General features: G+C 38.7%; 1 pseudogene; it reads right to left on the minus strand.

Moving 5' to 3' along the window:
• Nucleotides 1-1461: 1461 nt before the first annotated feature.
• Nucleotides 1462-2112, minus strand: LOC138383161 (high mobility group protein B1-like; annotated as a pseudogene).
• Nucleotides 2113-18173: the final 16061 nt, after the last annotated feature.

Here is an 18173-nt window from a genome sequence, read left to right on the forward strand (position 1 = left end):
CCCCTGGGGATGAAGTAGGGAGCTTGAAAATAAACATGAGAACTTCTCTAAACACGGTACGAGAGGGAAAAAAAAAATGAAGAAGAAACAATAATTAAGAGATATGCATAAAATATCCAGAGGCTTTAAGATTTATCTAAGAGTAAATCTAGAAAAAGAAAATGAAAAGGAGCATTACATAAGCAAACAAAAACGTACCATTTCTCAGAACTGAAGAAAGACATGAGTTATTATTAGACTGAAAGTCTCTACCAAATGTTTAGTAAAATAAATTAAAAGCAAACAAAAATCCCAAACCTAGTCACGATGTAGTGAGTTCAGGACAATGAAGAGAAAGTCTAAAAAGCTTCCTCAAGGGGAAAAGAAAAAAAAAAAAAAAGATTATCCACAGTACAACAAGAATCTGATTTTCGTTGCAATACCAGATGCCAAAAGGAAGTAGGGGAGGGCTCTTCTAGAAAGTCAGAGTGAGACCATTCAAAAATTCACTTCTCTATAAAGCCAATGAGAATACTGGAGAAAGCCATCAAAGTCAACTTTTTCAGAACTCCGGATATTTACCAAGTGTTTGCATCGCTGAGGTACAATCTTTTTTTTTTTTTTTTTAATGGCTGAACCTCAGTAATAACACTATATTAGTTTTTCTGTTGCTCATGGAAAACCATAATTTAGTGGCTTTAGACTGCATAAATTTATTATCTCACAGTTCTGCACGTTAGAAGTCCAACACTGGAGCCTCCTTTCTGGAGGCTCTAAGGCAGAATATGTTTCTTTGTTGTTTTCCGCTTCTAGAAAGAAGCTGCCCACCTTCCTGGGCTCATGGCCCCTTTTTCATTTTCAAATCCAGCATATCTCTATTCCTTCTTGTGTAGTTACATCTCCCCCTCTGATGACAGCTAGCTGTTTTTAAGGACTCATGTGATTAGACTGGGCTCAACTAGAGAACATTGAAGAAAGTAATTGAAGAGGACACAAATAAATGGAAAGATATCTCTTGTTCAAGGATTGGAAGAATTAATAGTGTTAAAATGTCCACATTACCCAAAGTGATCTACAGATTTAATGCAATCTCTACCAAAATTCCAATGCCATTTTTCACAGAAATAGAAAAAAAACCAATTATTTGCAAATGATGGATTAATAAATAAATGCTACTGGAACAGTTAGGTAACCATTTAGAAGAAAACTGAAATTAGAGTTTCAGGTTACCCATGCACCAAAATAAATCCCAGATGGATTAAAGAGTTAAAGGTGAAACGCCCTACACATCTACAAACACGTATGCATTGGTGACTACTTAATTTAAGCAAGGGTTGCTCTCTCAAAATGAGGTAATAAAGTCAGGTAATTATGGAAAACATTGGTATATTTAACTACAAGAAAATAGAAAATATCAATTATCTAATTAATTAAAATGAGATAAAACACTAAATAATCCATTAAACAGAGAAGGGAAACAACTTATTCATCATCATCATCTTCTTCTTCATCTTAACCATCTTCATCTTCCACATCCTCTTCGTCCTCTTCATCTTCCTCATCTTCCTCCTCTTTCTTCTTTTTCTTGCTTTTTCTCAGCCTTGCCAACTCCCTTTTTTGCCACATCAGGTTTTCCTTCAGCTCAGTGTGCAGCAATACCCTTTTGTATTTTTCCTTCAGCTTTGCAGCCTTCTTTTCATACGGCTGCTTGTCACCTGCAGCAGGGCCAGTCCACATGTCTCCCAGTTCCTTTGCAACACCACCAATGGATAGGCCGGGATGTTCTCATTTGATTCGGGGGTGATACTCAGACCAGAACAAGAAAAAGGCCAAAGGAGGCCTCTTAGGTGCACTGTGATCCTTGAACTTCTTTTTTGTTTCCCCTTTAGAAAGGATGTAGGTTTTCATTTCTCTTTCATAGTGGGCTGTGTCCGCCTTTGCCATATCTTCAAATTTTCCTTTCTCTTTAGCACACATTGTCTTCCATCTCTCTGAGCACGTCTTAGAAAACTCTGAGAAATTGACTGAAGCATCTGGGTGCTGCTTCTTGTGCTCCTCCCAGCAAGTTTGCACAAGGAATGCGTATGATGACATTTTGTCTCTTGGCTTCTGAGGATTTTCTTTGCCCGTGTTTAGTTATTTTTCCTTAGCGAGGCCACAGGGTGGCCCAGTGCCCGTCCAGCAATCACTTGCCCTGGTGCTATCTATATAAGTTGGTTCTAGTGCAGATTTTTTTCTTGTTTATAAAGCATTTAACCTCCCTTTACATAATCACTCCTTTTAAAGAAAAAAAAAATTGAAATGTAAGGCTGTGTAAGATTTGTTTTTAAACTGTACAGTGTCTTCTTTTGTATAGTTGACACACTATGGAATGTGTCTTTAGATAGCCCTGCTCTGGGTGGTATTTTCAATGGCCACTGACCTTGTCTGGTACAGTATGGGGGCTGTAAATTGGCACAGAAATTTAAAGCAGGTTCTTGTTAGTGCACAGAACAAATTAGTTGTATATGGGGATGGTAGTTTTTTCATCTTATAATTGTTTGTGATGCAGCTTATATGAAATAATTGTTCTGTTAACTAAATACCACTCTGTAATCGCAAAAAAAAAAGGTTGCAGCTGTTTTGTCGACATTCTGAATGCTTCTAAGTAAATAATTTTTTTATTAGTTAAAAAAAAAAAACAGAGGAGGGAAATAATGGAAAATTTTGACAAAGTTCTCTCTTTGAAAAGGATATAAGCCCAAGGAGTTTTAGAATTTTGTTCTACCAAATTTTAAATAACTGATAATAAATGAATAATAATTTATATTTAAGTAAATACCTAACATTAAAAAATGACTTCAATTTTAACAAAGAGAAAAGAAAAAAGACAGAATCTCAAATTTAACATGTCTTTAAAAGAGGCATATATGACATAGTAATCTTCTAATAGTGTCTTATCCAAAAATAAATGTTCAAATTATAATTTCTCCACTTATGAATCAATGTTGACAGAGTTTGAGATGGAAAATTATGATAACCTCAGTAGATGCAAAAAAAATGTGTTTGACACATTTTAAACATCCATTTTCCAGCAAAAACTCTCATTGTGCTAGGGATAGACGAAAAATTCCCAAAATGAATAAATAAAATGTGATAACAACTGCTCATTTCCCCAATATCTATTCTCCCCTTCTTCCATGGTGGGAGAAATTTTAGCCAGGCACAAGGCTAAAAAACACATCTGTTGCTCAACAGAAAACCATATTTCTTAGCCTCTCTTGCAGAGATATTCCCACAAAATCAGGTTTTGTTCAATGGGATGTGGGTATAAGTGATGAGTGTAACTTCTGGGCTGTGTCCTTAAAAAAAGGGATTGTGTACACCCCTTCTACACTTTTTCCTTCCTGGCATCTGGAATACAGACGTGATGTTGGTGGCTGGAACAGCCATGTGAGGTCATGAGATAGACATTGTGTATTTTCTAGGGCAGCACAGTGAGATAGAATGTTACTGAGACCACAAGAATGACATAGATAAGCCACTATACCACCCTGTAGTGCTTACTCCCAGACTTCAGTATGAACCACTATTATTTAGGGTCTTTTTATTATAGCAATTAAACCTTTACCCTAACTAATACAGATAATTACCAGAAATCTAAAGCAAGAATCTCTGCCATCTAATCTTTCACATTATTTGTTAATAATCTTTATTAAGGCATCCTCAATAAAGACAAGGATGCCTGCTATTACTGCTACAAATTAACATTATCCTAGCAAACTAGCCAATGCAATAAGGAAAGAAAAAGAATGAAGAAGGAATGAAAGAAACTAAACTGACTTTGCATTCAATGCATGATGATCTATCAAAAATTTTGAAAGAATCAACTGAAAAATTATTAGATGCTTCTCCTACAAATCCAATGCAAGGTCCATATGAAAGTGTCTATACACAAATAAGATGTAACTTTAAAATGACATGTAAAAACAAGGTGTAATTCGTTTTCACTCTAGAATTTTAAAATACCTAGAAATAAATCTAATGAGAAATATGCAAGACCTATATGAAGAGAAATATAAAACTATATTGAGGGAACTTGAAGATAACCTGACTAAATGAATAGAAGTCCTATGTGCCTTTATTGAAAGGCATTATAAAGAGGTCAATCTCCCCAAACTAACCAAAAATACAAAATAAGTTTAATCAAATCCCCAAAAGAAATATTTTTAAAGGAGTTCTACAAGCTGATTACAGAGTTCATTTGAAAGAGAAAATAGAAAAGATTGGCTGTGAAACTTTTGAAAAATAACAGTTAAAATAGACTTTCCCTACCAGTTACCAAAATATTATATAAACAGAGTAATTAACACAATGTTACATTAGATCTTAGAAAAAAATAAAGTTCAAGAATTTGTGTGTGTTGTATAGAGACACACACACATAATTTTAGAGTATGGTAGTAGAGACATTTCCAAGCATGGCAATAAACTATTCACTTATTGGAACTTGGACAACTGTATACTCAGTAGGAAAAAACAAACTTACATTTTCCCTCACATCATACTTAAATTCTATGTAGATTAAAATTTTAAACATTTTTAATCTATAACATTACAGAATAGAAAATTAGAGGAAAATAAGACAAAAATGAAAATGAATAACCGCTTAACAAGGAAAGATGATAAAACAAAGTTAAAAGAGAAGGAAGAGTTTGAGAGAAAATATTTGCAAAGTATATAGCAGACAAAGACTTAATATATGTATATATAAAGAGATAAGATAAAATAAGTCCAACTTAAAATTAAGAAATGAATATGAAGAAGAATTCAAAGAAGAAATGCACATGGTCACAAACATTGGAAAATATGTTCCACTTCACTGTAATTAGGGAAATACACATAAAACAGCATTGAGATTGTATGTTTCACCAGATTGGCAAATATTTTAAATTTTCATAACATCCAGTGTGAGAAAACAATTTCTCATTCACTGTTAATAGGAGTGTAAATTGGTACAGCCTTATTCAAGGACAACTTGGCAGGAACTATCAAAATTAAAATTATGAATACACTTTCACCCACATTTCAGGAGTTTATCCTAGAGAAATACTTGCAAATAAGCACAAAGATATCTTCACAAATTTGTTTTGGCATCATTTTTTATCATAGTAAAAATTTTAAATTGACCTTAGTATCTTCCCAGAGGGGAATTTACTGGCATACAAAGGTTTTTTCTTTTTCATTCTATTTTTTAAAATGAGACTATAGTCATTTACCTATGCATTTAAAAACAATAACTAAGTACAAGGTGATGATATTAATGGAAAAAAAACGAATCTATGCTGAGACAGAAAGAGTTCTTTAATGATGAGATTAATCAATGTTAAATTCCTAAATTGGATGAAGCCACAATTAAAATGTTATCAGGAATGTTAGAAATTTAAAATCATCCTAAAGTTTACTTTGATTAGAAGCCATCAGTAATAGTTAAGTAAATTGTAGTACTTCTACTAAGTGTAATATGCAGATACCATCAATAATAGTTACAAAGAGTTTGCGCTAAAATGGTAAAATGTTTACATATTAATTGAAAAAAAACTGAAATACCCTCTGTATGTGATACAATCTCAACCATGTACAAAAATGCAAAAGTTAAAATATATATAATGACTGAAAAAAAATACACCAAAATCATTAAGTGATTTTACATGAATGATGAGTTATGGGTGGCCCACCATTTCTTTACATTTTTCTTTATTTTCCAAACTTTCCAAAATAAACGTTTATGAAACCAAAACTTTATTTTATGAAACCGTTTGGAAAAGCTTGATGGCACATTCTGCAACATAAGCTGCCCATGCACAGGGCTCTGGGGATGCTAATTAGAAAATGATGAGTTAATTAAAGTTGTGTGCTTAGTCTCTATGGCAAGGATTGCTTTTAATCCAACAGTGGTTTTCTCTCCATTTGCAGAATGTGGTTTCTGGATGAAAAACTGAGAACAGACTGACCCTCTGGCCACAGCTACTCACGTCGGGGATGCGCAGTTGCAGGTGCATGCTGTTTGGTTTGGTTTGCCAAGTCAAAATAGTTGTGCTTCCCACTGTGGTGAGAGTTTCCAACTTCAGACAGGGCAACAGAAACTCTAAACAGTTTGCCCTTTGCAGATGTATTGAAATACTACTGAAATTTACTAATTTTCCCTGATGTTTTTTCCGTGCTTTTATCGCTACCCTGAAAATAAACAAGGAGGAAAAGGCTCGCCTACCAAATGTGCTCTCCATTACTGAGCAAAAAGGATGTTTTCCTGAGTAGTACTGCTGCTCCAGTGCTTCTGGCTTGACATGAGAGCAAATAGAGAGAAATATAAAAGCCACGCTTTTCCCCTCCAGAACACAACTTTATTATATAGGAACTTGAATGAGACAGTGGGACTTGTACCAAAGCCACCATACAGGAAGTCGGGACACTGTCTCACAGGCGACAGCAGGAAGCCCAGAAACCTTGGGACATAATCCCATCCCAGCTCCTTCAGGGGCTTTAGACAACCACTTTGTTCTCTAGTTCAGTTTCCTCTCTCCCAATCCCCACCAAGGTGTTTGAGCCGTAATTAGCTACTGCTAATTAGGGCCACAAAGCTGAAAAGCACCATTGTATATGGCAGTAGAGAGATAAATCCCTTCATTATCTCTTAGTGAGGCTTCCTGGGGTTGCAGAACACATCCTGGGACCATCTCCTCCTTGGCATAGCATTCTCGAATCAGTGCCTCTGCAATCACACCACCGGCCCCCCAGCCACCCTCCCTGCACTGTGGCTTTTATTGCCTATAGAGAACCAGAAGAGTCTAGTACACAGAGGAAAGCAAGAGGATCGCCAAGGCATTCCAAAATAATTTGGGGGAAATAATTCTAAATGGATACATGTTGTGATTTGGGGCTTTAGCCCTTAAAACTTTCTCAACAGCCTTTTGCTCTTGGATTGAGGCCTCTTAGGGCCATTTTTGGAGAGAAAGGGGCTGGGAGAAGACCCCGTTAACAGTCTTAAGGATTTACTGAGGCGCTGAAGAGCTATGGCAAGATACCTGGTCATGGTATTTCCTACGCACCCACACTTGATCTATTACAATAAGCAGGAAACAGTGTCTGAAATGACTTTGATAATTAAGAAGAGCAAGGTAGGGAAGAAAATGGAGATTCCCTCTCTTGGAATGTAAACCCCTGGGTTTGTCACTTAAGAAGCAATCCCCAGTCCAGACCCTCAGGGTTTAAAGCCTGTCTTGGCCAGATGACGGAAGTCAGGGCATCTGTCCTGCAGATGAAGTGCCACGCACCACCCAATTAGGGAACACCGTGTGCACGGCGTGTGCGTGCTTCTCGTTCTTGCACCAGAAATTCTCCTGAAAAATGTCTGCCTAATGGAGGGGTTGTGATTCTCCACATCACGTTGCGGTTCCCAGCTCTGTGCCGAAAGATGCTCAGCACCAAAATAATAACTAATTTAGCCAGCTTCACAAGCCACAGTCCCTGGAGGCATCACCGAGTGGGTCTTTGTAGAACAATATATAAAGTTCAGCGTTAGCACTGTGTGGTCGGAACTTAAAATGTGCTCACTAGATGCGGTTCTAAGGGCAGTAAAAAAGTATAATTTCCTGTAATTCGTTCCACAGTCAGCTTGGCGGTCTTTTTTGGTGGTCTGTGGTGGGAATACACATCATACAATAATAGCAGTCCTGGGACAAGCTGACCAGTAACCCAGGCCCTGGGGAAACAGTGAGCTGGTGTACAGAAGAGCTGAGCTTGGGCTGGTGTGGGGCTGGATGCTGGGGAATATAGAACAAGTGGAATGAAAGAACGGATGTCGGCTCCTGCTTTCAAATAATCTATAACCATGTCAGAAAGATGCAGTTCACAAATTAAATATATTATCATAAGGGATGTGTGACTAAGCATAAATGCTAATTGCGTAGTTTAGGTTAGAAGCGCTCTAAAAAATAGGTCACCACTGTGACACTCAGAATGATGGTGATGGATCATGACCTACTCATATTCACATAGCTCACTTAATTGTCAATGGCAACTCCATGAGGCAGCTATTAGAATCTCCATTTTGCAGAAAAGGAAACAGAGCCACAGGATAGTTAAATAACATAGCTAGCAAGGAAGGGGCAGTTCAGAATTTGAAACCCTCAGTGCTGTGCTCACTCATTGAGCAATGAGGTCAGATGATACAAGACACTGGGTCACAGGCTGCACCTCACTGTGGCTCATAGGCTGAAAGGCACATGCAGAGTTTTACTATAAGAATGATAGTTTTCCCCCACTTAAAACAAATTAAGACATTATTTTCATATCATGAATTTTACCCTATTAAAGTATACAGTCCAGTGGTTTTGAACATACTCACAAAGTTGTGCAACCATTACCACTATCTAATGTCAGAATATTTTTATCACCCTAAAAAGAAACACGTACCCATTAGCAGTCACTCCCCATTTCCCCATCCCATCTGGCCCTAGGCAACCAGTAATTTACTTTCTACCTCTATAGATTTGCCTATTCTGGATATTTTATATATAAAAAAATGGAGTCATACAAAATGTGACCTTTTGTGTTGAGCTTCTTTTACTTGGCCTAATGTTTTCAAGGTTCTTCCATGTCATAGCACATAGCAGTACTTAATTTCATTTCATTAGGGAATAATAGTCCATTGCATGGATATATCACATTTTGTTTATCCATTGTTGGACATGTGGTTTGTTTCCACTTTTGAGCTATTATGAATAATGCTGTATTTGTGTACAAGCTTTTGTGTGAACACATGTTTTCAATTCTATTGGATACGTACTTCAGAATTGTTGGGTCATATGGTAACTCGGTTTAACTTTTCAAGGGAGAGCAATATTTTAAAAGACAACTTTCAGTATTCTTAAATTCACTTTTTGCAAGTAAATTACAGACAAACTTTGATATTTTAGAATTCTTTTCAAATGACTTGCTAAACACTATGCAAGTGCCTGCAGTGCACTGGTTCAAAGAAAAGGCCCACAGGAGAAGAGAATAGTCAAGGAGAAATGTTCGTACGATGGTTGTTAATTTCTCAGCAGAAGAGTTAGCATGTAGATCCGACAGAATTGAGCCAAAACAGCTGCTCGTTGTGTGCTTTCTTTGGTGAAGAATACCAAAGAGGCTGGAATATCTGAACTGACTTGTTGTTAGACAGCTTTGTTAAAAGCCACTGTGGATTCCACAGCACCCCAAGGAGTTGTGCTTTCCATCTTTTTATCTTGATTTAAATTGAAGAAAAAAGAGAGGCAAAAGGAGGGTAGGGGCCTGGAGTTTTTCTATTGTCGGGAATGTTTTTGCCCATTGTTTGTGTTCAAAGGTGATTTCCTTTCCCTAGGCTAGCGTAGATATTTTCTTGTTGGAAATTTTATAATAAAAATATAACAGTGGCCCCTCTACCCTTATACAAATGGTATGAATAATCATATATCTTTCTAAAACAATCTCAAATCATCCCATCCATTGAACAAGCTGAGCGTGGCAGAAGGGAAGTGGCATCTGATGAACTCACAGGTTGCCCAGATGACAATAACTCTCTCCTTGCCCCCTCCTTCCTACTTTCTTTAAATACAGTCAGTCCTCAAAAGGATAAACTCATGAATCCCTTAGTGTATGTATCCCACTGGGATGAAAGGGGCTGAATTTACCCATTGTCAGATTATTATTTGTTTTCAGCAAACTCCACTGCTACCAGAAATCTGCATCACATGATCTGAGAGAAGAGAAGATTCCTTCTGCAATATGTTTTCCTTATTAACTGTCTGCCAGGGCTATTATGGAGAGAGAAAACGGAAAACTTCAATCTGTGACCATATGTCCCATGAATGTCCCTCTCTTTGGTTCCTGGAGAATATTCTCTTCTTAATTTCCAAACTTGGTGACTTTGATTAATTTTACTTTTTTTGACCATCAGCACTAGAGTTCATTAATTTACAAATTCTTATAAACTACCTGCTTTGGAAATGAGAGATTAAATAGTAAAGGGGGGGTAAGATTTTGGTTTTGAAATCAGGGAGAATTGGATTTGGAGACTGCCAGTAGCTACGCTCAAGCACGTGCAGGCACACACACATTTGCACACACAGATATAGAAAACCACTCAGCTTCTCTGAGTTTGGGATAAATAAAAGGATTGTACGTCAACGTCCTGTAACAGTGCCTGGCTCATAGCAAAAGCTCAGTAAATGAAAGAGACTCTTTGTATTATCTTACCACTGTGTGACAAATGCTATAACAACGATAGGGATAAGTTGCTGAGTGAACCCAGGCGAGGGGTCAGCCAACCAGCTTCCTTCATTTTCTCATGATCTTTTTGCTTCTTTTCCTTTCTTCTCCTGAGATAAAGGTTTTGTGCCCACCGCACTGCATACGGGGTTCGAAATACTGTCACCCCCCGCCTTTAATGTATCTGGTCTGATTTTAACAACTCTCCAGCTTCACAATTAGCACCCCCAACTCGCCCAGCGGTGATGAGAATGAAACCACAGCTGTTGAAGGCCGGGTTCACTCAGGGGCTATTCACGGTGTTAAGGAAGAGCCCCCTTTGTCTCTCCCTCCTGGTATTAGCGTCAGCTCCGGGGGCTCACCATCTCCCACTGCCGGCTCCAGTGCCCGTGGCGCTGGCTTGCTGGGCACGGCCCGCATTAGCTCATGGTCTGTAGCAAAGCTGCAGTTGCAGCTCATCTGATTGATTTGCTTCTGAGCACTAGAAAGCTCAACTAGCTCAGCAGCTCTTTATGACATCTGGCACACACAGCAAATTCCTTCCAGCTCAGCTCGTGGAGCTGGGCTCTGTCCTGCCTTAAAACCAGCCCCGGCTCCTCAATTACCTTCTGCCCTTATTCATGCCTTGCCAATTCCTCTTTGCTGGAATCTGAATGAAGCCACTGCATATGCCAAGGCTGAGAATCGTTTGTGAGGACCTACGGGCCTCTTCCTTGAAGGCAAAGATGGCACTTGGAACTTGGCTGGTGGAAGCATCATTCGGATATTGTTCTTTACAGGTAAAAGGAGGAAGATAGAAATCTTCCAAGGAAATCTTCCCATGAGTCTGATAATTCGGGAAAAATTCAGAGCTGTCTGTTCTCTATGACTCTATGTTCTCTATGTACTCTATGTGCTCTAAAGCCCACAGAGTATGTCTGAAGGAGGACTGTTCTCAACGTACTAACTGGGAAAATGCATTCACCCTAAAATGACTAAGGCCATCGCTTTCTTGCCTTTTAAGATCACCTCATGCAGGAAGGAGCATTTTCTCTCCTTCAGTCCTGAACTCAGAGGACTGTGCTTCTTAGGGAAGTCACCCCAGTAAGACAAGTCATTTCCCCTTCTCTGTAGCAGAGGGAACTGCCACAGGTTGAACACAGTGAAAAATAAACTGTGAGCTTGAAGGACGAGGAGGGTAGGTGGAGAAGTTTACCTCCAGCTTGAGAGAAGCTCTGCAGAAGGCCTCTCTGAGTTGGCACAGCTTCATTTCTTTAATCCCTGGTTTCTCTGCGGTTTTGCCACATGCTTGCCTGGACACGTCACACACAGCAGCCTTATAACTAGAAGAGTCTCTGGCCCCACAACAACAGGGAGATCTCCCTGAAAATAATCTCCTAAGGGTTGGTCAGGAGCAGGAAATGGGAGTCAAAGGGCACATCTGCAGGAATAATTCCTGTGCTCACACTAGGACTGTCTTCTCTCTCTCCTCTTGTCTTTGATGATAGGAGCTCCAGGCTCCATTTCCTCATTCAGAGGTGAAATTATCCAGATGAGTAGTATCCTTGTAAAAAGGGACAATCTTAATTATTAAAAGATGCATGCTTGTTTCATCATCCAAATAATGTTCAGCACAAACAGGTCTCTGGACACCTGAGCCATAAAAGACCATGACATTTGGAAGGTGCTGGGAAAGAGTACTACCCAAGGAACCAGCTACCAGCACAAATGCTGCAGGCTCAGACATCTCTCGACAGCATGTTCCCACTGACCTCCCCTGTCAGAGCCACTCCTCTGGAAATCCACTCACAGTTCACCCCTCTGCTATCTGCCCTAGGAATGGAAACATCTGTAGGATGCCATAGATATCTTGGCTGGGTCATCAGCAGAAGTCCTTGTGTATTCATTAGCAATCACTTAGGATGGCTTTGTTAGTATGATTTGGTGGGACAAAAATTGAGTGCCATGACTAGAAACATTTTGTTGTTCTCCAGTCTAAGGTGGGGAGGATGCCTAGTGTGTTATCCCATCAGTTCTGCTCAAGTGATTTTAAATCCAAATGGATGTAGTGGGTGGCTCTAAGAAAGAAAAGATACAGATGTGAGACGCAAGAGAAGGATAAGTGGTAGTTGTAGAAATTCAGTCCAATAGGTGTTCTAGAAACAAGAGCCTCAAAACTATGACATTGTCCCCATCTCTGAGACAGTGACAATCTAGTGGATAGAGCAGACAGATTAATCAACAATTACAATAGAGGGTGACACACCAAGGTCTGAACAGTTGGATAAGTACTAAAATGAAGGGGCGGTTAATTCTTTCCCAATATGATGGTGTCAGGGAAGACAACTCCAGAGAGGTGACTTTGATGAGGCAGGAGTAATTGTTACTTTCATTTAAAAGAGGTAGAAACTGTGTCTTGGTGGCTGGGCATGGTGGCTCACACCTGTAATCCTAGCATTCTGGGAGGCCAGGAGGCCGAGGTGGGAAGATTGCTTGAGCTCAGGAGTTCGAGACCAGCCTGAGCAAGAGCAAGACCCTGTCTCTACTAAAAATAGAAAAAATTAGCCAGGCATGGTGGTGTGTGCCAGCAGTCCAGTTTCTCAGGAGGCTGAGGCAGGAGGATCACTTGAGCCCAGGAGTTTGAGGTTGCTGTGAGCTAGGCTGATGCCAGGGCACTCTACTCAGGGCAACGGAATGAGACTATCTCAAAAAACAAAAAAATAAAAAACATTAAAAAATCCCTGTGTCTTGGCAAGATTAAATGACTTCCCTAAGGTAACACAGCTATTTAAGGCATGACCAAGGTCTTTCAACTTCTGGCCTAGTTCCATTTCCATGGCATTGTAGCTTTCCTTGGGGGGGACTGGGTGGTAGCGGGAGAGAGAGTTAAGTCCGGTTTCTCAGGGGTGGCTGGCTGAGGCTGGTCACAGAAGTTATAAGTCAGCCTTTATGTCCTGATCACAGCAGGAGAAAGCTTAAAATCCCAAACAGGGCAGCTTGCATGTAAGCAGTAGGGGCAGTCACCCATACAGCACGAATACACACACCAAATCTACGGTCTTTATTCTACTCTTATAACTGGTTATAAGAACAGAGTTTCTTTCTGTCTTCTGTGGCATGTGTCTGCGAGCTGGTTCTTTCCATCATCACATGATGACTGCTGTGGTTCCAGGCATCACATCTTTACCCACCAATAATCAGAAATGGGGAAAAAAAAAAAAAAAAAAAGGAATGATCTTATCCTTGAAACTGTTTTTAAAAATCTAAGAAACAATTCCCTGAAGTCACCCTGTCAGACTTTCTCTCACCTATTGGACAGAACTAAGTCACATTCTCTTTTCTAAGTCAATCACTGACAAAGGAAATGGAAATATTATGATTGGCTTTTCCTAACTATTGGGCTTGAAGATGGGGCCACCTTTCCCTGAAGTACATGGTTAAGTACAAGATGATAGACACCTGGAATAAATACCCTGTAATTCTACTTGTGGGAATTTGTTGTTAGAAAATAATCTAAATGTATTTATATAAATATTCATTAGGGTATTGTCTATTTTAAAACTACAAAATAATGTCCAATAAGATAAAAATTATTCATTTAGATTTCTATTAGATAAAATACCATAGAACTACTGGAATAATAATTATAAAACTTTATGTAGTAAGGAAATGTTTATTATATAATGCTAAGTGAAAAAAGATATAATTATAATTATAGTATGATGGCAACTATATAAAAAATATGGGTTTTATTTTTAAAAAGATATAAAAAAGATTATGTGTGATATTTTCTTTTTCCTTTTTAACATTTTGTTAGCTTATTTTTAAGATAACAAAAAATTTAATGTATTATCTATAGATAACACACTATCTCTAGGATCTGTAGGATCATTGCATAACAGTCCAACTGCAGGCAGTTGGTTAAGATATGATCAGATGATAAAATTGGGAATTTCTATTAGGCTGCCACATAAAATACAAAGTTCAGAAGTTAATTATTTAACTGGAAATAAGTACTCAAAAACTGGGTTGAACTCGAGACATTTAAAAATATGTATCTTAAATTCATAAGGTAAACAATATTGAAAAAGCTATATAATTTTTCACATGAGTTAGATTAAAAAGTGCCCTTTTGCTGGTAGTTTTTTTAGATTGAATTTCTACATGACCCTATCAGAGAACGTTTGTCTTTTTGTCTGCTTCCAGTAGGCCTTGTAGACCTCTTTGGCACATTTATTTTTCCTTGATTTCTTTGGGGAAAGGAATCAACTAATCCAGCTTTTGATGCCTAAGGTCCAGAAAACATACACCTGGGAAAGGTCACTGAACTTTAATTAGTTTTTCCTGTTTCTGAGTCTCCTTGCACAACAGTCTTCCTCCTGTGCATGACCCTGTCATCAACTGTCATCCTGAAATGTTTATAAATAAAACGTGGAAAAAAGTATGAGATCACAGCCCAGGATTAGCCTTAAGCCATGTCTTTAGGATTGTTGCCACAGCAGAAATGTATCCAGGATCAAAACCCACTCTGGGATCACAGGACTCTTACACTGTTCACAAGCTGCAGAGCACCTGGTGTATGGAATGCATAGATCACAGCACATGGTGACTGCACTCAGTCACAATCCCCTCAGAAGAGGAGAAGATCTCTTTTGAGTGATGGCCCTACATCCTATGTCTTTCACCCTGTCCTCATAAAAGAACCAAGGGCAGGGAGGGCAGATAGATTTGGTAAAGAGCCAATGAGGCAGTAGAAATGTTAAGATGTGTTATTCACAATATTCATTTTTTTTAAACAGTAGGAAGTTAATGCCTCAGTGTAGGACAGAATGAGATTGTTGATATTCTTGCTTCTTTTTACTTGTGCTCCTGAAGTACTTAACTAAAGACATCTGGAAGCATTGGACTGGCTTGGGTAAAGGAACTGTCCCAGGGCACCAGGGACTTGATACTTCTATCTGACAAAACATCTCCTGATTTGTTAGTGGTCTACATACCATTTGTTGCAGATACTCCAAAGTGTACTGTCCTTGCTTCATTAGTCATAGTTCCAAGTATGAACTGGGAAGCTTGCCACTCTTGGTATTGGGACCACTTTCAAGATCCAGTATTCTTCGGGTCACCTGGGAGTCTTCCAGCTCAAACATGCTGGGCACCAATGGAGGAGGGTTTAGAAGTTCCTTCTCATCCGGCTGCTCTCTGTTTCGTTAACTTCAAATCTCTGACTCTATATTAAATTGCCCCAATAAAGGGTCCTCAAAATCAGCCCCAGATTGCAGAGTGTTCACTTCTATTTGTGTTGCCAAGATCTAGAAATTAGAGCCTTTTTTAAATTTTAGCCATCTTAGTGGGTGTGAGTGTCCCACTGTGGTTTTGATTTGCGTTTCCCCAATGACTAATGATGTTGAGCACATATTCATGTGCTTATTGACATGTATGTCTTCTCTGGGGGAATTTCTGTTCAAATTCTTTGCCCATTTTTAAATTGGATTTTTGTCTTTTTATTGTTAAGTGGTAAGAGTTCTTTATATATTCTGGGTACACATCCTTTAATCACATATGTGATTTGTAAATATTTTTATTTTCTTGATGGCATCATTTGAGGCACAAATTTTTAAAATTTTGGTAAAGTCTACTTTATTTCTTCCTGGCACTTTTGGAGTCATGTCTAAATCAAGGTCACAAAGGTTTATACGTATGTTGTCTTCTAAGATTTTTATAGTTTTAACTGTCACATTTAGGTTGACAATCCATTAGGAACTAATTTTTGTGTACAATGTGAGTTAGGGTCCAACTTCATTTTTTTTGCAGGTGGATATCCAGTTGTTTCAGCACCATTTGATGAAAAAACTGTTCTTTCCCCATTGAATTGTCTTGGCACCGTGTCAAAAATGATTCACCAGAAATGTAAGGACTTATTTCTGAGTTCTCAATTCCTATTGCATTGATCTATATATCTATTCTTATGCAGTACCATACTGTCTTGATTACTATAGCATTGTAGTAAGTTTTGAAATCAAGAAAGCTAATTCTCCTGTGTGCACCTACTTGGAATAGAGTGTTTACAACATGAGGCTGGGAGGGGAGGGGACGAGAAATGCCAACAGCCTGTCCTTTCCTGAATGAAACCATACCCAGACTTGGGGACTGGAGGGAGAAGGAGCCCCTGTTTTCTTGGCTGTTTATGCCTAGGGCGAAGCTTCTGTAACATGGAGCTAAGGGTGGGGGTAATGGACTGGATCATAGCTCAAATGTCACAGACTCTCACAGCTTTTATTGAGATTTAGTAGATTTTCTTAAATGAATGTATCTGCCCTTAGGACAATTTTCTGACACTTCAAATGATTGCTTTCTAATTTTTTTTCACCAGTTAAATTGGTTTTTTTCAGGAAAAAAGGTGAACTTGAGCCCCTAACTTTATCCAACAATTATTATTTAAGTAAAACTTGAAGGGATGATTGAAACAGCTCTTAGGAAGGTGGTAGTGAGAAGCAATCTGCCTCCAGATGCATCTGGAATTCTGCAGAGGTGCTGCGGAGCAGTATCACTTTAGTTTGTATAACTCTATTCAAGGAGCTCAATTCAGGCTCAAGTAGAATCATAACATTCACTAATTTACTCATTCATTAATTCCATGCATATTTAATAAGCATTTACCATCTTTCAGATGCCATGCTGGATAGTAGGGATGGGAGGGCACAAAAACACTTCATCAAAATGTGATCCCTGTTCTAGAGGAACTCACAGTCTAGTACATAAACAATGTCTCAAGCCCCCAAATAAGTATGTTGCTGTATTTTATCCAAGCAGAGGAATATTTATTATGGTAAGGACCTTATAACTATAGCAATATCATCTTGATTGTTCATAATAAGTTCTTAGAAATTCTTAAAGTCTTAAAAAATAGAGAAAAAAATTGAGGGAAAGAAAAATAGCATTCAGCTATAGAATGGTGAAATACATTTTGATACATCCATATTATGGCTTAAAATATAACTAATAGTGTACTTGCAAATGTTAAAAACCAGCTTTGCAGTATTAAATAAAACCTGATTTGTTGTATGTGCCTATTCTCATGGCATAAAAACTCTCACTATGGCCTACTTCGAGTTACTAATCAGTATAAAGTCCATCAGTGTGGATTAGGGGAGAGACGAGCCCAAGTGGCCCTCGCTAGCTAATACAATCTGTCTCCAACACACCACAGAAAAATTGTGTTTTTAAAGAATATTCATTCAAGATATAGTGAAGTGCTTACCATATTCACTAGAAAAAAAGATACAAATCTCTACAGTAAGATTAGATCTCAAATCTAACACTGCCTTACATTCCGCCCAGGAAAAGTTAGTTCAAAATCTGCCAATGCCTCCCTAAACTGCCACGCTCAAATAAAACTTTCCTGCCTGGCCTTTAAGCTTCCCGCCATCTGAATCCAGCCTACCCATCCAACTTATTTTCCCCTTCACTCTGTGGTCAGACATTTTTTTTTCACTAGCAACGCAATATGCAGTACACTGTATTACTCCTATTATCTGTTGCAAGACTATTAAGAAAAAGGTTATTTCTGTGCTCGAGGGGAGTAGCAAAATTCCTCTTAGGGGTGGATGTTACTGTTGGGAAAACATTGTTTTAGTTAGACAAAGCTGAGACACAGGGGCTTGTCTGGAAAGGAAGCAGCTGAGACAGGTTTTATTATGTAGACAATTGTTCTGCCTAAAGAAATAACAGGATTGTTCTGCCTCTCCCCATCCCCACCTTATGAACCCAGAGGTAGGACTTTAGGGAGTTCTGAAAGAAAGGACTGAAAAATAGGAGGTGGGGGAAAGAGCTCCCACCCACCGATAAAGAAGGGAGGATGAACTGCCAAATTAATGCAGCAGGTCAGGATTGGACCGGTGGCGCTCCCTGGGATGGAAACAAGACCGCAAGGGAAATGAGCTCCTGCTC

Source organism: Eulemur rufifrons, chromosome 5 (genome assembly GCF_041146395.1).
Source record: "Eulemur rufifrons isolate Redbay chromosome 5, OSU_ERuf_1, whole genome shotgun sequence".
NCBI lineage: Eukaryota > Metazoa > Chordata > Mammalia > Primates > Lemuridae > Eulemur > Eulemur rufifrons.